Raw genomic sequence first — 23,182 nt, forward strand, 5'->3', positions numbered from 1 at the left:
ATTTTGTATTGGTTATAAATGAATACTCCCCTTTTACCTTCGCCATCCCTGGCTCTGACACTTCTACCGTCTCCATTATCAGAGCCCTGACACAGGTCTTCACCTTGTTTTGATACCCGGCCTTCATCCACAGCGATCAGGGGTCCAGCTTTATGAGAAAAGAGCTGCAGCAGTACCTGACGGTGTGAGGCATCATGGCTAGTCGCTCAAATAGCTACAACCTCAAGGGCAATGGGCAGGTGGAGTGTGAAAATGGGGTAATCTGCAAGGGTGTTCTCCTAGCCCTGAGGTCGAAAGGCTGGTCTGTCGACTACTGGCAAGAGGCCCAACCCGAGGCACACCACGCCTGTGCATGGGTACCAATCAGACCCCTCACAAATGCTTTTTCTCATTTCCTAAGAAATCAGTGATGGGCGTCTCCCTGTCAACATGGCTGACATTTCCGAGACAGGTACTCCTTCGCAAACACATGCGGACCCACAAGTCCAACCCCCTGGTCAAGCAGATGCTCCTTCTCCATTCAGACCTGAACTACACCTACGTCAAGAACCCCAATGGACGTGAGGATACCATCTTGACCAGAGATCTGGCACAAGCAGGGGCCAAACCTTCCCAACCCAGGCACCCCTGGCCCACCCAGGATTCTCTGGGAGCCGACCCCTCCTCCCTCATCCTCTTCAGAGGGACTCACTCCTCGCAGACCTGCCCCATACCTACACTCCCTCGCTGCCAGACACTATCCTTCCCACATCACCGGCCACCCGGGCAACCCTAGACCCAGCCAACCCTCAGGTAGCCCTGTCCCTGCCAACCACTGAACAGGACCCGGCCCTGCGATGGTCTCAGAGACACAGATAACTGCTGGACGGCCTGAACTTGTAAATACTACCTGGTGCCAAAGGACACCTCCCCACCCTACCCCTCGCCCCGAGGACTCATTTTAAGAAGGGGGTGCATCTGGTAATACAGCCATAACACTGGGCGCTCTCCCACCAGCTTACTGCAGGGGGCAACCTGGAAAACTGGCCCCACCTGACTGGCTGTTAATAATTGCCCTGTATATAGACTCGAGGCGGGCCCTCCTGAGGGCAGTTGGACACATAGAGCCAGCAAAGGACAGTCAGGCACACATGGAGCCAGCAAATATATTAAGACTGGTATGTACAGAGTTTGAGCTGATTAAAACCTGTAGTATAGTCTTCTCATGTTTTGTGTTTGCTTGCTGCACCACAGTGCATTACAATGAGGGCTGTGAATATTTACTGGACTGGTTCAAGGGATAGCAGGTTTACCATATTAGAAGAGATTGGATCAAGTAGGATTGCACTGTTTAGGTTTTAGAAAAAAAGAGAGATCTCATTAAAATGTGAAATATCCTTAAAGGGTTTGACAGGATAGATGCATTTTCCTGACCGAGCAGTGTCTGTCTTGGGGCATGCTTTGAGAAAAAAAAGGACATTAAGAATTCAGATAATGAAAAATGTCTTCATTCCGATGGTGGTGAATCATTGGGATTTCCAGGCCCATGGAGCTATGGAAGCTCAGTCACAGATTCTGATGGATTTCTGGACATTAAAGGAATCAAAGGATCATGGAGATATGGAGATAATGATGGAACATTGGGCAGAGACAGAATCATCCTGTAACATGATTAATTACAGAGGGGGGTTGTAAGGCCATGTGGCCAACTTCTGTTTTCAGAAGTTTGCTAAGTTGTACCATTCATGGATTCTCCAGATATAAAGAAGCTGTTGAACACCAAATAGTCACTCATGTTTTTTTTTCTAAAATAGGCATTCTTAAGAAGATCTTTGTTTATCCTGACAATCAACATCAATATTCTTCATCAGTAGAAGACGATCACTTTGAAATATTGTTTACTTTCATTGATTTATTAAAAGCTCAGTTTAAAACCTTGCAGATACAAGGCATTTCAGTTCAAATTCCATGGTCAGAATTGTTGAAGACCTTCTAAATCCCTTCAACACATCACAACCACATTCTGTTCTATTCTTTTTCCTATCTATCTGACGAACAAAAAACGATACTCTGCTTCACCATAAAGATGGCATTTAAAGGAACAATTTAGGCTGATCTGATTGCTTTTTTTTTTAACCACTACTTATATGCCCTTCTCTTGGGAAAATCCTTGGCTAAGTTTAGCAATTTGTGTAGGCTGTCACTAGGAACTCGTCTTCTGTGGCATTATTGCTGCCCTGGCTCCTACCTGATGCTGATATAGCTTCTCTAGGGAATGAAATTATGCAGCAGATAAGATATGCTCATCTTGCAAAATTATTTTGAGGACTGCTGCCCACTACCACCTCCCTCCCCCCACACACAAAAGCTGCAGTAATAAGAAGTAGAAATGAAGGAACTCAGAGGAGTGGCAGTGCTGGGTAGGGCTGGGATTGAAACTGATTCTTGTGTCCAAACATATAGTAATCAATATTGAAATATGGACTGTATGAGTGAAATAATGGATAAGATTATGAAAATGTACACAAACATCAATAATCGGAGTTAAGTTATTTTGTCACTTTATATTATTAAGCATTGATAATAATTTATAGGGAGTAATGGTTAACTGTGAAACGTGACATAAGCACCATTCTCAGCCATGAGGCCACGGCTTAAGTTTTGAATAAATTATATCTGGAGCTTCAGGTGAGATTATTTCCAATTTATGCTGTATGTGTTAGCTTTGATACATAATGAGTTTGCTATACTTTCTGATCTAATGATATTTGCATCATCAGGCTGGTAATTGCTTCACTGACCACAGGAACACTTAATTGCCACCAGAGATATGGGCAGAAAGTGAAGTTAAATCCCATTTTGAGGGTTCTTTTATCGGACATCTATTTTAGATCTATATGTTTATGAGGGTTCACTCTTATTAATGAAAAGATGAAGTGCAAATTGTACCAAGTCATGCATAATAATGTAATCTCATTATTTATTATAATATTGAAATATCAAATCAAACCATTTAAGACCATGTAATAAAGTGAGATAATTCTGATTTTAATTCTCCTGTGAAGAAGTATCCAATATTCTCTTTTTTGTGGTTCTGGGTAGCTCTCCAGATCAAATTCCATTACAACTGGTACACTCAAATCATTCATCTTCTCTTGTTCTCTTCTCCACTGTCAGTTTTCAATCAATTTCTTAATTTCCTGTTTCTTTCCCTCATTAGTTCCCTCCTAACCATTACTCATCATCTGCCTTCCAATTCTCCTGCAACTATCCACACACTTGAGTTTCATGTCTATTTTCCACCACCTTAATTCTCTATATCAATATTATTATCTTCCTTGTGCTGCTCACACAACTTCTCTGTAGAGATCATCACCTTGTGAGAGATAATAGATTATAGGAAATAAAGTTAGTATGAATAAAATAAAGAATAATAGACTAGACTAGAGGAAGTTAAGTAAGTGCTGAATAGGGACGAATTCCGATAAGAGTGTGAGGAAGGGTTCCGCAAGTACAATAGAAGAAAGGTCTTATAGTGATAGAAAGAACTAGTTCTGCATATAGAATTAGTAAGTCCTGGGGGTTGAGAGGTGTGAATAACGACAAAAGCAGATTCATGAATAAGGACAATGACATGATGGGACCCAGACAGGATACCCCATGGTCTTCCAAGTTTACAAGAAACTGCACATAGGCAGACAGAATTACCAAATGCCAAACCAATCCAGGAGGCAAAAGAATGTTAAGGGAGTGGGGGGGGGGGGTATCTCTACACTGAAATTAATTATATAAAAGTTGAGTGAGCCCCAGTATGTGTGTGTATTCCCAGGGTAAGGGGAAGCACCCAACTTTGCACTGTTGTACAATAAATGTTCTTTGTTCTCAATTTTTGTCTCGAGCGAAATCTGTGAAGGTACTTCTGTTTCTCACAATCTTGTACAGCCTGAATCCCATTTATTTAAAATCCTCATTCATTATCATCTTATGAAGCCCCATCATATCATTCCATAAAATGCCCCATCGACTTCCTCAAGCTGCTTAGAGTGTAAGAATCTCAGAGCTTCCAGCTCCTGGTGGTTCCTACCACAACTTTATTCTCAAATATCATAACCACTGCCCCAGCTATCTCTTCACTCACTTCCCTCAGCCACTTGGGGCATATCATGGGCAGCCCAGCAGATTAAATGTTCTTAAGAAGATCAACATTGTCCAGCACACAAGCCTGTTCTGTTCTGACCTCATCCTGATCAAGATCCTTTTCTCTTGTGAAGCAAAGTATTCATTTAAGATTTTCCCAACCTCCTCCACCTCCAGGCACATGTTGCCTCCTTTATCCTTTAGAGGCACACCTTCATTCTTGTCATCCTTCTGTTCTTCATATACACATAAAACACTTTGGGGTTCTCTTTAATCCTACATGCCAAAGCCCTTTCTTAAGCTCCTTGCTGGCTAACATATGCTTTGCATGAGCCTTTCCTGTTTTCCTGCTTCCTATGACTAATGCATGCATCCTTCTTTCTCTTGACAAGCTGCCTCACCTGTTTTTTTTCAACCATGGTTCTCTTTTCCTACCATCTCTTCCCTGTCCCATTAGGACAAACCTATTCTCAATCCAGCACAAGTGATCCTTAAACTTCATCCACATTTGTTCTGCACTTTCACCTTTGAACATCTGTTTCCAATTTACTCTCACTAGATTCTGCCTCATACCATCTTAATTAGCCCTTCTCCAATTAAACACTTTCCCATTTTGGCTGCTTTTATCCTTATCCAGACTTGTGCTAAAGCTCAGAGTGTTGTGATCACTTTCACCGAAATGCTCCCCCACTGTGAGGTCCGCCACTTGACCAGGTTCATTACCCAGAATAAGATCCAGCATGGCCTCTCATCTCATCAGCTGGTCCACAACCTGTGTCAGGAATACTTCTTGAACATGCCTGACAAATTCAATGCTATCTATTCTTCTTGCATTCAGGAAGTGCCAGTCTATAGTAGGGAAGTAGGCCTCCCATAACAACATGACTGTGTTTACTGCACCATTTCAAGATTTTCCTGCTTGTCTGCTCCTCATTGTCCCAAGGGTTGTTTGGGGGCCTATAGACTACTCCTAGCACAGTGATTGCTCCCTTCCTATTTCTGACTTCCACCCTCACCAACTCAGTAGACTCTCTCTCAGCAGTGTCCTCTCTTTCTATAGCTGTGATACTGTCCCTGACCAATAATGCCACTACCCCCACCCTCCCCTACCTCCAATCCTATTTTTCTTTTAATACCTAAACCCCAATATCTGCATCAGCTGATCCTCTGCTTCTTCCAGCCAAGTCTCCGTAACAGATACAACACTGTATTTCCACTTACTGATCCATGCTCTAAGTTCATCCCCTTTATTCCTAACCCTCCTAGCTTTGAAATAGACACATTTCAAACACTCTAACTGATAATATTTATGTTTTGTCCCCTACTTGTTCTTCCTCACAAACTCAGAGCACATAACATCATGCTTTTAATCTTCTGTCCTATTCTCTGCATTCACATTCAGGTTTCCACCCTCCTGCCAACAACTCTAGCAAACCTGCCTGCCAGGATTTTTAGTTCAGGTATCACACATCCTTTTTGTACAGGTCAGACCTTACTCAGAAATGATCCCAATGATTCACAAATCTGAATCACTGCCCCCCCCCCACCACCGCACAAACTCTTCAGCCACACAATCATCTGCCACAACTATTTATTCCTACCTTCACCCTCTCTGGCATGTGACACAGGCATCAATCCTAAGATTCTCCTCCTTGAGGTCCTGCTTTTTAACTTATTTCATAACTCCCTGTCTTCCCTCTTCAGGATCTCATCCCTATTCTTATCTATGTCGCTGGTCATCTCGTTGACCACGACATCTGGCTGCTCACCTTCCCCCTCTAGAATTCTGTGAACACACTCAGAGATGACCCTGACCCTGGAACCTGGGAGGCAACATTCATCTCATTCAAAGAACTTCCTATCCATTCGCCTCAGCAATGAGTCCCCACTCACCATAGCTCTCCTCTTCTCTTCCCCTCTGATCTGAGGGGCCAATCTCTGTGCCAGAGACGTGACCACTACTACTTGTTCCCTCCAATGGTATCCAAAGCAGTATTCTTATTGTTGAGGGGAATGGCTACAGGGGTGTTTTACTGTATGAGCCTATTCCGCTTCCCTCTCCTAACAGTTTCCCAGCTACTTCCCTCCTGAATTTAATGTCTGACTCTCATTGAAGCTCCTGTCTATCACTGCCTCTGCCTCCCAAATGACCTGGAGTTCATCCAGCTCCAAATCCAGTTCCCTAACTGGGTCTCCCAGGAGCTGCAGCTGGATGCACCTCTTGCAGGTATAGTCATCAGGGGAAAATGTGCTGTCCCAGATTTCCTGCATCCTGCAACCTAAACATTCCACTGCACCAGCAGCTGCCTCCATTATCTATTCCTAGTTTAAATCCAAGGGTCTTACCTGGCCTTACCTTACTGGATACAAGCTCATCCTCAGCTTATGCTTGTCAAAGCCTCGTGAATCAAAGACTCAAAGTCCCACTCCTAAACTGTGCCTCTTACATACTGGTCGGTCCTCACTGGCCACTCAACTTGAACTACCCCTCTTTTTATTGATTAACTTCCCCTTATCTGTAATACTCTCTTCCACTAATCAACCATCTCCAAAAATCCAATTATTTAACAGATTTGCACCCAGGAACTTTACTTTTCAATTTCACCTTTCTTTACACTCCACAGATTATCTTTACCACCGAACTGCCCAGCATCTTCTATTTAATTTTGTTTTCTGAAGCTAGGATCACTTTAACTCAATTTTCTTTGCTGTATCAATTTTTTTTAAAACTCAATTGATTCTCAAAGTCGATGTATATAACCAGTGCACCTGAGAATTAATATAATCAGAGAGAATCAAAGCTAAATGTTTTTCTATTTTCTTTATTTCTCCATTTCTTAAAGAGAGAATAAATTATTTTGAAACATGGTACATCAATGGGCATATTGCCAGATTCTAACATTTGCAAGAACTCATCAGGGTGAAAAATAATGCATGATTTATCTAATCTGTCATTATAACCATTAGGTTCAAAGTCAGTGTTATGAATTTTTGAAAATATAATCCTGAATTTCTCTTGGAGAGATACTAGCATAATGTTTTCAACGTCTGAGTACAGGAGGTGGTTCAAAGTTTCATCAATGGCCAGGATTTCCTGTCAAGTGCCAACAGTTTCATATGGAATTGACAGCATTTTTCCACTTAAATATGAGGGAATATCTAAATAAGCAGACTTAAATGTCCACTGATATTTAAGTGAAAAACTGATATCACATTGAGAATGCTCTGATATCCAGAAATTGGGGAATTCAGAAGTGGAGAGGTAGCTTTCAGAACCCCACACAATTGCACTGGGAAATGTATCATTGTTTACTTGCATCAGGGTAGAGCTGTGAGGTTCAGAATCTTCATTAGTTTAAATAGATAAGATTGCCTATGCAATAGAAAAGTAAATAAAATGGTATCAGAGCAAATAATTTACAAGAGATGTGAAATTATCTCTTAGAATTATGAGGCATGTAAAATGTCATATGGATGGGAAAGTTAAAATGTAAATTTAACAGTGGACATGTCAAAACATAGCGTATACTTTATATAGCAAAGGTAAAGATAGATAACCAATGTTTTGCGCTTTAACCCTTTATCAAGGCATGATACTTTGATACCTTACCATTCCTTGATAAAGGGCTCAAGCCTGAAATGTCAGTTTTGTATTTTTATATTTGCTATATAATATGCCTAGCACGGAATGCCACACTGACCACCGGCTGGTTCGCTGCAAGCTCAACCTTCACTTCAAACCAAAGCCCAGGAACAATAAAGCCCCCAGAAAGAGGTTCAATGTTGGAAACCTGCAGTCAGACGAAGCGAGAGGAAACTTCCAGGCAAACCTCAAAGCAAAGCTCGACGATGCAACCCGCCTCACGGACCCGTCCCCTGAAACCCTCTGGGATCAGTTGAAGACTACCATACTGCAATCCACTGAAGAGGTACTGGGCTTCTCCTCCAGGAAAAACAAGGACTGGTTTGACGAAAACAGCCAGGAAATCCAGGAGCTGCTGGCAAAGAAGCGAGCTGCCCACCAGGCTCACCTTACAAAGCCGTCCTGTCCAGAGAAGAAACAAGCCTTCCGTCGCGCATGCAGCCATCTTCAGCGCAAACTCCGGGAGATCCAAAATGAGTGGTGGACTAGCCTCGCCAAGCGAACACAGCTCAGCGCAGACATTGGCGACTTCAGGGGTTTCTACGAGGCTCTAAAGGCTGTGTACGGCCCCTCACCCCAAGTCCAAAGCCCGCTGCGCAGCTCAGACGGCAAAGTCCTCCTCAGCGACAAGATCTCCATCCTCAACCGATGGTCAGAACACTTCCAATCTCTTTTCAGTGCCAACCGCTCAGTCCAAGATTCCGCCTTGCTCCAGCTCCCTCAACAGCCCCTAAGGCTAGAGCTGGATGAGGTTCCCACCCTGGATGAGACATATAAGGCAATCGAACAACTGAAAAGTGGCAAAGCAGCAGGTATGGATGGAATCCCCCCAGAAGTCTGGAAGGCTGGCGGAAAAGCTCTGCATGCCAAACTGCATGAGTTTTTCAAGCTTTGTTGGGACCAAGGTAAACTGCCTCAGGATCTTCGTGATGCCACCATCATCACCCTGTACAAAAACAAAGGCGAGAAATCAGACTGCTCAAACTACAGGGGAATCACGTTGCTCTCCATTGCAGGCAAAATCTTCGCTAGGATTCTACTAAATAGAATGATACCTAGTGTCGCCGAGAATATTCTCCCAGAATCACAGTGCGGCTTTTGCGCAAACAGAGGAACCACTGACATGGTCTTTGCCCTCAGACAGCTCCAAGAAAAGTGCAGAGAACAAAACAAAGGACTCTACATCACCTTTATTGACCTCACCAAAGCCTTCGACACCGTGAGCAGGAAAGGGCTTTGGCAAATACTAGAGCGCATCGGTTGTCCCCCAAAGTTCCTCAACATGATTATCCAACTGCACGAAAACCAACAAGTTCGGGTCAGATACAGCAATGAGCTCTCTGAACCCTTCTCCATTAACAATGGCGTGAAGCAAGGCTGTGTTCTCGCACCAACCCTCTTTTCAATCTTCTTCAGCATGATGCTGAACCAAGCCATGAAAGACCCCAACAATGAAGACGCTGTTTACATCCGGTACCGCACGGATGGCAGTCTCTTCAATCTGAGGCGCCTGCAAGCTCACACCAAGACACAAGAGAAACTTGTCCGTGAACTACTCTTTGCAGATGATGCCGCTTTAGTTGCCCATTCAGAGCCAGCTCTTCAGTGCTTGACGTCCTGCTTTGCGGAAACTGCCAAAATGTTTGGCCTGGAAGTCAGCCTGAAGAAAACTGAGGTCCTCCATCAGCCAGCTCCCCACCATGACTACCAGCCCCCCCACATCTCCATCGGGCTCACAAAACTCAAAACGGTCAACCAGTTTACCTATCTCGGCTGCACCATTTCATCAGATGCAAGGATCGACAATGAGATAGACAACAGACACGCCAAGGCAAATAGCGCCTTTGGAAGACTACACAAAAGAGTCTGGAAAAACAACCAACTGAAAAACCTCACAAAGATAAGCGTATACAGAGCCGTTGTCATACCCACACTCCTGTTCGGCTCCGAATCATGGGTCCTCTACCACCTACGGCTCCTAGAACGCTTCCACCAGCGTTGTCTCCGCTCCATCCTCAACATCCATTGGAGCGCTTACACCCCTAGCATCGAAGTACTCGAGATGGCAGAGGTCGACAGCATCGAGTCCACGCTGCTGAAGATCCAGCTGCACTGGATGGGTCACGTCTCCAGAATGGAGGACCATCGCCTTCCCAAGATCGTGTTATATGGCGAGCTCTCCACTGGCCACCGTGACAGAGGTGCACCAAAGAAAAGGTACAAGGACTGCCTAAAGAAATCTCTTGGTGCCTGCCACATTGACCACCGCCAGTGGGCTGATAACGCCTCAAACCGTGCATCTTGGCGCCTCACAGTTTGGCGGGCAGCAACCTCCTTTGAAGAAGACCGCAGAGCCCACCTCACTGACAAAAGGCAAAGGAGGAAAAACCCAACACCCAACCCCAACCAACAAATTTTCCCTTGCAACCGCTGCAATCGTGTCTGCCTGTCCCGCATCGGACTTGTCAGCCACAAACGAGCCTGCAGCTGACGTGGACTTTTTACCCCCTCCATAAATCTTCGTCCGCGAAGCCAAGCCAAAGAAAGAAGATAATATACTCTGATTGACCTGTTAAATTTCTACAGCATTGTGTCTTTACTTCCATATAACCATATAACCATATACAGCACAGAACAGGCCAGTTTGGCCCTACTAGTCCATGCCAGAACAAATCCCCACCCTCCTAGTTCCACTGACCGGAAGCTTATTCTACATCCCAACCACCCTTTGCGTGAAGAAATTTCCCCTCATATTCCCCTTATAATTTTTCCACTTCAATCTCAAACCATGGCCTCTGGTTTGAATATCCCCCACTCTTAATTGAAAAAGCCTATCCATGTTGACTCTCTCTGTCCCTTTTAAAATTTTGAATACCTCCATCAAATCCTCCCTCAATCTTCTATGCTCCAGAGAAAAAAGCCCCAGGCTGCTCAACCTTTCTCTGTAACTCAAACCCTGACACCCTGTCAACATTCTCATGAACCTTCTCTGCACTCTCTCTATTTTGTTTATATCCTTCCTATAATTTGGTGACCAAAACTGCACACAGTATTCCAAATTTGGCCTCACCAATGCTTTGTACAATTGCATCATAACATCCCAACTCTTGAATTCAATACTCCGATTTATGAAGGCCAACATTCCAAGTGCCTGAGTATCAACTCTGAGGGTACCATTTACCATAACTCCTAAATCCCTTTGTTGCTCTGACCTCCTCAATTGTCTACCATTCAATGTATATTACCTATTTAGATTTGCCTTTCCAAATTGCAACACTTCACACTTATCCGTATTAAATTCTATCAGCCATTTCTCAGCCCACTCCTCTAGCTTTCCTATATCTCTTTTTAAGCTACGGTAATCTTCCTCACTGTCCACAATACCACCAATCTTTGTATCATCTGCAAACTTACTTATCCAATTCACCACCCCTTCTTCCAGATCGTTAATATATATAAAACAAACAATAGTGGACCCAGGACCGATCCCTGAGGAACTCCACTAGTCACCGGCCTCCAATTTGACAAACAATTTTCTATCACTACTCTCTGACACCTCCAATCCAACCATTGCTGAATCCATTTCACTACCTCCTTATTTATACCTAATGTCTCCACCTTTTTTCCTAACCTCCTGTGGGGAACTTTATCAAAAGCTTTACTAAAGTCTAAATAGACAACATCCACAGCCTTCCCTTCATCAATCTTCTTTGTAACCCCCTCGAAAAACTCTATAAGGTTTGTTAAGCATGATCTACCCCTGACAAAACCATGCTGACTACTACCTATCAATCCCTGTTCTTCCAAATATTTGTAAATGCCATCCGTCAGAACACTTTCCATCAACTTACCCACCACAGACGTCAGACTCACAGGTCTATAATTTCCAGGCTTACATTTGGACCCTTTCTTAAACAGCGGAAAAACTTGAGCCACCCTCCAATCATCTGGCACTACCCCCATGACCAGTGACATCCTAAATATCTCTGTTAATGGCCCCACTATCTGTACACTAGTCTCCCTGAGTGTCCTTGAGAATACTTTGTCTGGACCAGGAGATTTGTACACCTTTATCTTTTTTAACACTGCCATCACTACTTCCTCAGTTATCCTTATATGATTCACGACCTCCCCACTATTTTTCTTTATTTCAACTGGTACAATATTTTTTTTCCTTAATGAATACCAAGGAAAATAAATCATTTAAAATTTCCCCCATCTCCTACCCTCCCTATCTACAAGGGGTCCAATTCTATCCCTCACTAATCTTTTACTTTTAATGTACCTACAGAAACCCTTTGGATTTATTCTTACTCTCCCTGCCAAAGCCTCTTTGTGCCTCTTTTTGGCCTTTCTAATTTCTTTCTTAAGATTTTTTCTACACTCCTTGTAGTCCTCTTTCAATTTCTCAGCACCCTGCTCTTTATACGTCTTGTACACCTCCCTCTTTCTCCTAACCAAATTTCCAATATTCCTTGAAAACCAAGGCTCCCTATGACTTCCAGCCTTTCCTTTGATCCTCACTGGGACATATCTACTCTCACTCTCAAAATTTCTTCTTTGAATATTCTCCATTTTTATTTACATCCTTTCCTGAAAAAATCATGTCCCACTCAATACTCCCCAAATCCATTCTTATTCCTTTGAAATTTGCTTTTTTCCAATCCAGAACCTCAACTTTAGGCCCTTCTTTGCTCTTCCCTAAAACTACTCTAAAACTAGTAGAGTTGTGATCACTACACCCAATTTGTTCCCCAACATTAACCTCAGACATCTGACCTATCTCGTTCCCTAGCAGGAGATCCAGTATTACACCATCCTGAGTCGGTTCCTCTACGTATTTATTAAGAAAATATCTTGTACACATTTGACAAACTCTAGCCCATACAGCCTTCTTACTATATGGGTATCCCAATTAATGTGAGGGAAGTTAAAATCTCCCATGATCACTACCTTATGTTTATTACACATATATGCTATCTCCTTACAAATTTGTTCTTCCAATTTTCTTGACCCATTTGGTGGTCTATAATACACTCCTATTAGTGCCCTCATGTCTCCTCCACCCCTCAATTCCACCCAAACAGCCTCACTGGATGATCCCTCCAAACCATCCTGCCACCTCATGGCAGTAATATCCTCCTTAACAAGCAGAGCAACTCCTCCCCCATTTTTTACCCCTGTTCTATCACATCTAAAACATTTGGATAAATTGAGGGACTGGGCAAATACATGGCAAATGCACTACAATGTGGATAAATGTGAGGTTATCCACTTTGGTAATACAAACCGGAGGGCAGATTACTATTTGAATGGCAATAGATTAAGAGATGGGGAAGTGCAGAGAGACCTAGGGGTACTTGTACATCAATCTCTGAAGGCGAGCATGCAGGTACAGCAGGCGGTTAAAAAGGCAAATGGTATGTTGGCCTTCATATCAAGAGGGTTTGAGTTTAGGAACAAGGATACCTTACTGCGGCTGTACAGGGCCTTGGTGAGACCACACCTGGAGTATTGTGTGCAGTTTTGGTTACCTTATCTAAGGAAGGATGTTCTTGCAATGGAGGGAGTGCAGATGCGATTCACCAGGCTGATACCTGGAATGGCAGGAATGACTTATGAGGAAAGATTGCACAAATTGGGATTGTACTCGCTGGAGTTTATAAGATTGAGAGAGGATCTCATAGAGACATATAAAATTCTGGCAGGACTGGACAGAATGGATGCAGATGGGATGTTTCCAATGATGGGAAAATCCAGAACCCGGGGCCATGGTTTGAGGATAATAGGCAAACCATTTAGGACCGAGATGAGGAGGAATTTCTTTACCCAGAGGGTGGTGAATCTGTGGAATTCATTGCCACAGAGGGCAGTCGAGGCAGGTTCATGAAATATATTTAAGAGGGAATTAGATATATTTCTTCAGTATAAGGGTATTAAAGGTTATGGAGAGAAGGCGGGGACGGGGTACTGAACTTTAAGATCAGCCATGATCTCGTTGAATGGCGGAGCAGGCTCAAAGGGTCGAATGACCTACTCCTGCTCCTATCTTCTATGTTTCTATGTTTCTATGTTTCTATTTGTATTCTGGAATATTTAGTTCAACCACAGTGTCTGCAGACTTTCGTGTTTTAATTTAGTGGACATGTCATCTTGGTTTCCATTAGTATTATATTTTCCTTATTTTGTAGGCGGATTTATTGAAGACTAATTGGTAAGCTTTGTTTGTCACAATCAAAGTGCCCCATTATTATTTTAATATCTTCTCACTTGTATAAAGTAATTTAAATAGAGTGGAATATATATTTCCTCTAACAATATTACTAAATATTATGATGGAGAAACATGGACATACATAAAGTAATGCTGGATCCAGTGACAAACATGAGAAATTACACTTTCATCTTGTTTTAATTTGTAATGGAAGTCGCTTGAGTATGTTGAAGGAAGAAAAACACTTTAAACATCACAATTATAAATTTTAAAAAAAGCAAAGTACTGTGGAGATTTGAAATCTAAATGAGATTAATGATCTCTAAATGCATGAAAATGCAAGCTGAAAAAGTTATGGGACAAAGGAAACTGGTATTCAAAGAAACATACTGGCTTATTTCAGAGTGGGATTGCCCAGCACCATCTTAAAATGAAACTTCTAAAATAATAAGTGCAATGGAGTAACACTATTAAACTTGAAACCAATTATAAAGAATTCTGAGTAAAGGCAGGCATCAAATAAGCATTTACTCAGATAGCCATGTGACAAACATAAAAAATAAAATGACAAATGGTCTAAAAGATAGCAAAATGCTAATTATTTCATAGTTATTTCACTTACAGGAGTTCCAATCAAACATGTGAATGTATCCAAAGATTGAAACTTGGAGGATTATGATTTGGTTAACTCTGTTGAAAATTCCAGGGCCACTTGTGTTTCCTATTTAATTCATGCATTAATGGCTAAATAAAGGCAATTTCTGTGGAATGTATTGTGTCTGAGTGTTTTTAATAAAGATGAATTCAGATATACAATGCCAATGGAACTCTTGATTTAGGAAGTGTAAAGGGGAAAAAAATATATTCCTATACATCTCAGTTTAAAAGTTGCAACATCAGATTCTCTTCTTCACAATCAATTAAAGCACACTTTCAAACTCTGAATTTTAGCAGCTAAGTCCATTGATAGAGCTTCAACTCCTGATTATGTGCTAGACTTAAGAGGCCTTGAGTAAAACTGCATGCATGCCAGCTGCAAAAATAACACAAACCGGCAACCTCATTATCAACAGCAGTTAAAAATGTAGACCACTGTCAAAACAGTTACGTACAACGACATGACTAATAACTACACATAGTGCATTTTGTACCAGCAGTGTATACCAATGGGATGTTTCAAGCTCCAGGGCAATGCGATGTTTGTTTCATTAATTCAAATGTAATTAGTCTGCACTTCAATCATCCAGAAGTAACCAAGCATTTTTTGAAAATTGATCATGATTTTTAGGTAGGCCTGACACTTTGCAATTTAAATGATTTATTATTTAGTGAAGGACACTTCTTAACAATGATTGCAGAACACAAAGATTGACTCTTCCAGCACACACAAGATAAAGCAATGGAAAGCTTTGAATTGCTTGAATTTCTTGACGGTGTTCCATCATTTCTAGAAAACCAATAAGCTGTCTTGCTGGAAAATTGGATTCAAATTTCTGTAAAATTCTACACAAGGAATAATGAGATTTTTTTTTTGTACATCCATTTTCCTTTAATAGTCAAGCCACGATATTACAAGCATGATAAATTTGCACAGTTAATGTGATCAGGTTGCATGAGTTATGTGTAAATAATACATTGGAGTTAGCAACAACACAGATTATATTGATAGAACCCATTTGCACCTCAGATTTGCTGGGGAAAATTAGTGACCTCTGGCACTTTTTTGTAAATAGTCTGGTGTTAACATATTAGAACAAGTAAGACAGATCAATTCTGTTACAAGCAATAGGCTTGAGGCTGCTGTTCAGAAGTGGATTTGGAAATTACTGTCTAATCTGGAGAGATCAGTCTTTTCAAGAATACCACCTGGTTGATGCATTATAAAACCTGACAATGATAAATCCATGAATTTAGCTGTTTTGAAATGTATTCTGTGCAAATACTTATCTACTTCTCAGCAATTCTTCCAGTACCGGTATCACTTCCTATTGGTGGCAATTGCTTAACCAACTCCTTCCTAGTCATTCACAAGGATGAGTATGATTTTTAATGCCAACCTCTTTAAAGAAACTTGTTCAAAAAAATAACAATGACAACTCTTACTATTGTGACAGAATATAGATATGTTTTTGGGAGATAAATTGAGGTAGGGTTTTTAGTGCAGGTCACATACAAACACTTTAAAACAGCTCTTTTTTTTTAAATACTGGAGCTCTGTCAATGCTAGACATATCGGCCCCTGAACATCTTCGGAAGCTTTGGAGAGACCCCAAGAAACTTCACTAATGAATTGTTGTTTAAAAAAAGACAACAAATTAAAGAACTTGTCAGAGCTGCATTCTGTCTGGAGTGGAACTTGCTGTTTTAGGAGGGTCATATGGTTTTGCAAGCAGAGAGAGTCAAACAGGCTTTTTTTCTCTCAAAGACAGAGAGAGAGAGACAGAGAGAGAGACAGAGAGAGAGAGAGATAATTCTACAGTTTTACAGTCAGCAGCAGGAACTGAGACTGAAACAGCACAAACTGGCAAGCTTGTGGAAACCCCATTTGGAAGATGGGTTGTGAATGCTTAGTTCAGCCTGGTCAAAGCCCTTGTGGCTCATGCAAGAGGAGAGGTCTGGGTGTCTAATGTTTCACCTGAAATAAGAGAAACAGAAAAGGCACTCTGGTGACCTGAAAGAAAGAGGTTATTATCTGGAGAACCCTGAAGGGGGCAAGCTTCATCAGCAAGACACTGAAGTGGCTGATTAAAAAGGGATCAGCGTGGGTGTCCTGGAACAACAAATCTCTCTCCGATAACCATTTACCTTTCAAGCACTGGTGAACTTTATAAATGTTAAATTCTGTGCACAGTATAAGAATTGCCTGCAACCAGTGAACTTGGAGGAATGAGAAGTAAAATTGGACTGTGAAGCAAGGAACTTCTGTGAATTTACACACATATTTCATACATGTGTGCTTAGAATTAGAAGAGGGTTAGATTGGGTTAGTTAAGTCAATAGTGATAAGTTAAAGCATGATCCTGTTTTCATGTTTAAGATAATTAAAAGCAACTTTGGTTTAAGTAACCATTTGTCTTGGTGAATATCTATTGCTGCTGGGTTTATTGGTTCTCTGGGCTTGTAAGACTATTAACTCAAGAAATTAGTAATTCAGTATACAATAGCAATGCTGTAAATCTATTGAAATGTAGAATCATGAATACCCTTTGCACTGCATCTGTCTATCCCCTGCAACAGTCTCAAAACAGGGGCAGCGGAATTAGTGAGGGGCAGCACGGTCAGCACAGCGATCAGGGTTAGAATCCGATGCTGTCAGTAAGGAGTTTGTACATTCACCTTGTGTCAGCCTAGATTCCCTCCACTGTTTTCCTCCCTCCTTTCAAAACGTACAGGGATTGTAGGTCTAAATATTTTTTTTAAAAGTTCAATGATAAGAAAACCTTTTTGCTGATTGAATGCTTTTTCAAATTTTATTCTTCTCATCTTGCTTAATATGCACTGAAAAACTTTATAAGGATCAGTATACCCTTTTTTAAATTAGGTTAACATTGGTTCAGTAGTGATAAAGTGTCTATCTTCTGCCTAGTGTCATCTCACAAGTGAGACCAGAAACTTGCATTCTCGGATATGGTTCAATTAAATTCTCTTTCAGCCCTTGCATTTCCACAGTGTGACATAAAGAAGGCTCAATGAAGAAGCATTTGTGACCAGGAATGTACATATTATCATTTTTATGTCTAAGGAGGTTGAGTTTCTGTCACATTCCCAAACCATTTCCTCTCATATCTCATGCAAACAGATCACCTAGCATCCATGGAGAGAAATGAAAAGTCGAAGTTTCAGGATGATACCTTTTAGAGATTCAAAAAAAGGATCCTGACCTGAAACAATGACTGTTCATTTCTCTCCATGGATGTGCCCTGACTTACTAGATCCCTCCAGCTCCATCTTATTTGCTCAAAATTCCAGCATCGGCAGATTCATTGCTTGTACAAGAATATTTATTTAAAGGTTTCTTTCCTTGTATTGTCATGTAATAGCACATAAAAATGTAATATACATGATCGACTTTGAGTTTTGCTTACCGTAAGGCAAAGAGTCACCATGAACATTATTCAGCACCCTTAATAATAAGAGAATGAGAAGCAAAAAAGAGTCCTTTCAGAGGAATTGAATGTGCGTGGATTCTCTCGCAGCCTTCCCAGCTGCACAGTCTCCTGTTCAAATCATGGCCAGTCTGAGCTTCAGCTCCAAACCTCCCCCAGTTCTCCATCTCCAATCCCACTGCAGATCAGATGCAACTGAAATTCTCATCCATGTCATTGCAATCTCTAATTATCTCAACACTACAGACCACCCTCCCTCTTTCAACCTTTTGCTGCTTTTGTCCTGTTTCGCACCAAAGGCTGTTCACCCACCAATTCATATTTGACTTTGTCAAGAAGAAATGCTTTGACTTTAAAATTCATATCTAAGCTTTCAAGTCACACCATAGACAAGCATGACATGCCATCAAAAATTAAGCATCTAAAAATAATTTCAGAAGCATGCTTCTAAGAGATTACCTAATTAAATACAGGAAACCCTCTGTGATAAATGAATATCAATATGCCTATATATGTAAGGCATTGTTCATTGAATTATCTAATCCAAATGAAAAGTTCAGAAAATAAATCAAACCATTCAAAGTTTTGATCTGCTGGTTTGTGACATCTAAATTCTTTGATTGGACTACTACCATGTAATTCACCAAGAATTATTCATTAAGCTTTGTGTATTTGGGATAACAAAAATGTTTAAAATGGGTAAAAAGAAAGTCAAATATCAATAATTTGCAGGTTTAAGCCAGGGCATAATATCTTGTGATGTTATAGTCTTGAAGCAATTTAATTTGAGCTGAGAGCTGGTTAGTTTCAGGTGGTAGAGCTGAGTGGGAGATTCACAAATCTGCAAATTGAGATGAGTTTCTGGATAGTTTTTGGCGAATATAAAAGGACGGGATCCAGCAGAGTGGTTATTTTGGAGCAGCCATTTTGAAAAAGGCTGCTGATCAGACAAAGTGCTGCTTGGTGTCCAAGTGTGATCTTTTGTGAATACTGGGCTTTTGTAAGCAGGGTAAGGTGAAGGTAAGGTGCTTCTCTTAAACATTACTTCTTCCAAAGTTAGTCGAACATTTTCTTATAGCTTTCAGTCATGGCGCACAAGCTCAAACCTATATTGACCTCCTCCTGTGAAACTTGGGGAGGCTGCCTGTATTCCTGTTAACTACTTGTGCAGGAAGTGTATCTAGCTTCATTTCTTATCCGACTTCATGACAGCACTGGAGTTGGACTTGGATTCACTTTGGAGCATCTTGTTGATAGCATGCTTCGTGAGTTGGTCACACTGCAGTTAAGGGCCTGACAAAAGAAAGAGAATGGATATGAACAAAAACCACTGCCTTACTTTGGCTTTTCGTGCACAATTTGTATCCGTATATTTTCCAAAGGTGTTTGATAGGGAGCCTCATAAAATACTTACCCATAAGATGAGGATATATGAAGTTGGGGTGGGGGGGGGGGTGGGTGATGTATTAGCAGTAAAAAAGAATTAGTTTACCAAGAGAAGTTAGAGATATGGGATACATGGATGTTTCTCTAGTTGGCAATCAATGGTGAGCAGAGTGCTGCAGGGGGTAATACTGGATCTGTAATTGTTCACAATATATTTAAACAATTTGGAAGAGGGGACTGAATGTAGTGCAGCTAAGTTTGCTGATGACTTGAAATTGAATGGAAAAACAATTTGCATGGAGGATGGGGCTGGTCCGCAGAGAGATATGGATAGGCTGAATTTGTGGGCAAGTGTGTGGAAGATGAAGCACAATGTTGGTATGCACAAGATCATATACTTTGGAAGGGGGAAAAAAAGGTTAAATTAGTATTTAAATAGTGATTGATTGGAGCAAGCTGTTGTCCTGAAGGTCTTGGGAGCATTGTGAATAAATTGCAAATGGTAGGTTTGCAGGTGCAACAGATAATTAAGAACACAAATGGAATGTTGGTCTTCATTGCTGGAGGGATTGGATTTAAGAGAGGAAGGTTCTGCTGCAACTGTGCAGGCCAATGTTTATTTTGTACTTGGAGTAGTTTGTACTATTCAGGTCTTCTTATTTGAGGAAGCATACACTGGCTTTGAATGTGGTGTAGATGAGCTTCACGGGGTACATTCTAGAGATGAGGAGAGAAAGAGTTTTTTGGGACTATTCTCACTGGAGTTCAAGAATCAGAAAGGATCTTGTAAAAACAGAAAATGTTGCAAGGGATTAGTTAAAATAGGGGCAGAACAGTCATTTCCACTGGTTGGTGAGATTGGAACTTTGGAACATTGCCTCAAGATTCGGTGGAGTTGATTTAGGACAGAGATGAGGAGGAACTTCCTTTATCAGAGACTAATGAATCTGTGGAATGCTCTACTCCAGAAGCAGTTTAGATTGCCTAATTAAATGTATTTAAGACAGAATTGGAGAGATTTTTTTTCTAGTAGGGGAATTAATGGTACTTGTAGAAGGCAGGTAGATGAAACAGAAACCACAACCAGATCAGCCAAGATCTTATTGAATGGTGAAGTAGGCTCCATGAGCCAGATAGCCTACCACTGCTGTTATTTCTTATCTTCTAATGTGTTTTTTTTAAATTTTCCTGGGAGTCTATATATGAGGCTTGGTAACATTTGTTATTTACATTATGGAAAAAAAATGGAATGGTGAAGTAGACCTGCACCCTCACAATCCCAGAGGTTTGTGATCCTGACCTCCAGTGCTATCTGTATAGTGATTGTACTTCCTTCCTCTGATCATCTTCCTCTAGGGGTTCAGATTTCCTCTTATGTCCCCGTGTGCTAATATTAATTGGGCATTGTAAATTGTCCCTCATGCGTAAATGAGTGATCAATGCTTGGATAATTGATTGGGGTGGGGTGGGGTGATTCATGAAGGGTAATAAAATGGTTAGCACAGATGATGTCCTGAAGTGCTTGTTTCCATGTTGTATCTCACTATGATTCTCTACCATTCTATTTATGCACATACTGAAGTCAATGGATTTGGGGTTGTTAGCTGTTGTCAGACACCCTGTTATACAGTTGAAGATTAGAGTCACCGAGAAACACTCCAATGTGTCCTCTTATCTCCAGAAAGTGAAGGATCTAAAAACATAGGAATTAAAAAATGACTAAATTTTTATCCCCTAAGAGGTGCCACTCTTAATAGATAAAATGAATAACCACCTGATTAAAAGGCATTGAGTATTGGATTACATCAAAAAGATGAAGGTTGATATTGCTTTTTTACAAGAGACCCATTTGACTGAGGAAAAACATTCAAAGTTGAAAAGAGATTGGGTAGGACATGTTCTTGCAAGGCAAGAGGGGTAGCTATTTTAGTACATAAAAAGTTACCTTTTATGTTGGAATTGTTCTCTGCCAATGCTGGTAGAGTATTGATGGTTAATTATAAAAAAAAATTCAGAAGCTTGGACTTTGAATGTGTATGCTCCAAATGTAGATGATGAAGAATTTGTAACTGAAACATTTCTGAATCTGAATCAAACGAATGTGAATATTTTAGTAAGTGATGATTTTCAATTGGTGTTTGGATCCTTTATTGGATAAATCTCCAAAAACTTTGAAGAAAACAGAAATGGCTAAACGATTGGCTGTATTAATGAAAGATTTGAATTTGGTTGAAATTTGGAGATGATTGAATCTGACTGAGAAAGATTTTTCATTTCATTCCGCGAGACATGATTCCTTTTCTAGAATTAATTTATTTCTAGTATCAGCACAATTACAAGGTAGAATTATACATGCTGAATATAAGAGTAGGATTTTGTCTGATATTTCTTTATTATTAATCACTTTCAGGAGGAGACACGTGATGGAGTAGTGGCTGGTAGGAGAATACCAGCCCTCTCCAGAAAAGAAGAAATAAAGTGAAGAAAACGGCAAGCTCAAGAAACACAAAACACAACAAATAAAAGATAAAGGTGTGGAGAAAAGAAAGAAAATGGCACCCAAGAAGGAAAAAGCAAAAACAATGGGGGAAAAAAAAGGAAAGATGCTAGAAGAGAAAGGAAAAATCCTTACCTGCATGAAGAGGCAGGGAGCCACCGTGGAGAGAGGAGCCCACTCCCCAAGGTTAGTGGCGACCCCGCAGGGTCACGACCTCCTGACCGCGAGACTGCAAAAATGGCTTTCTGAGCCAAACAGAAGTGCGCAATGTGCACATCAAGGAAAAGGAAAACACCGACAGGAGGGTGGCTCAGCTGTGGAGTGAACTTACACAGTGCGACCAGCTGAGAGATGCTCGACAGCAGGGCTCTCAGCTGGAAGAAGAGGAAAGCAATGGAAAAGGGAGTGATAAGAAAGAAAAACAGCAACAGGAAGCCCAACAGATAACTAGCCCAGAAGAAGAGGACCAACAACAAGAAGCCATGCAAAAAAAACACCCAAAAAACTGAGGCAAGCAGCTCAAAAAGAAAGTCCGAAGAGACACAGATACAAGGAAGAGAAGTAGAAGACACAAACACAGGTGCAGACACAAAAGAAGAAGAAGACCACCAAGCTCTGCACAGAGGAATAGAAGGTAAAATAGATGGACATTATATAGATTTTTTAAAATTTCAAGAACAAATGAAAGCATTAAAAGAATGGTTGACATTAGAATTTAGTGAAATGAAAAGAAAAATAACAAGTACAGAAGAAAAAGAGAGTAGAATAGAGCTGGTCATGACAGAAATAGGGAAAAGATTAGAAAATGTGGAAGAACGTGAAATGGCTGTAGAAATGGAAGTGAATGACTTAAGAAGAAAATTGGAAGACAGGGACAAAAAAGTTAGTCACAAGAATTGTTAGCTCAGAAGATGGATATAATGGAAAACTATAGTAGGCGAAACAATATAAAGATAGTGGGCCAAAAGGAAGATGAACGCAGCAAAAATATGAAAGAATTTATAAAAGAATGGATCCCAAGGGTCCTGGGAATGCCAGAAATACAGGAAGGAATGGAAATAGAAAGGGCACATGAAACATTAGTCCCGAAACTGTAGTCACAACAAAAACCAAGATCTGTTTTAGTAGAATTTATGAGATACATGACAAGAGAAAATATATTGGAGAGGGCAAGGAATAAAATTAGAGAAGACAAAAAAAATCATTGGAATACAAGAGTCA

Source organism: Narcine bancroftii, chromosome 3 (assembly GCF_036971445.1).
Source record: "Narcine bancroftii isolate sNarBan1 chromosome 3, sNarBan1.hap1, whole genome shotgun sequence".
NCBI classification, from domain to species: Eukaryota; Metazoa; Chordata; class Chondrichthyes; order Torpediniformes; family Narcinidae; genus Narcine; species Narcine bancroftii.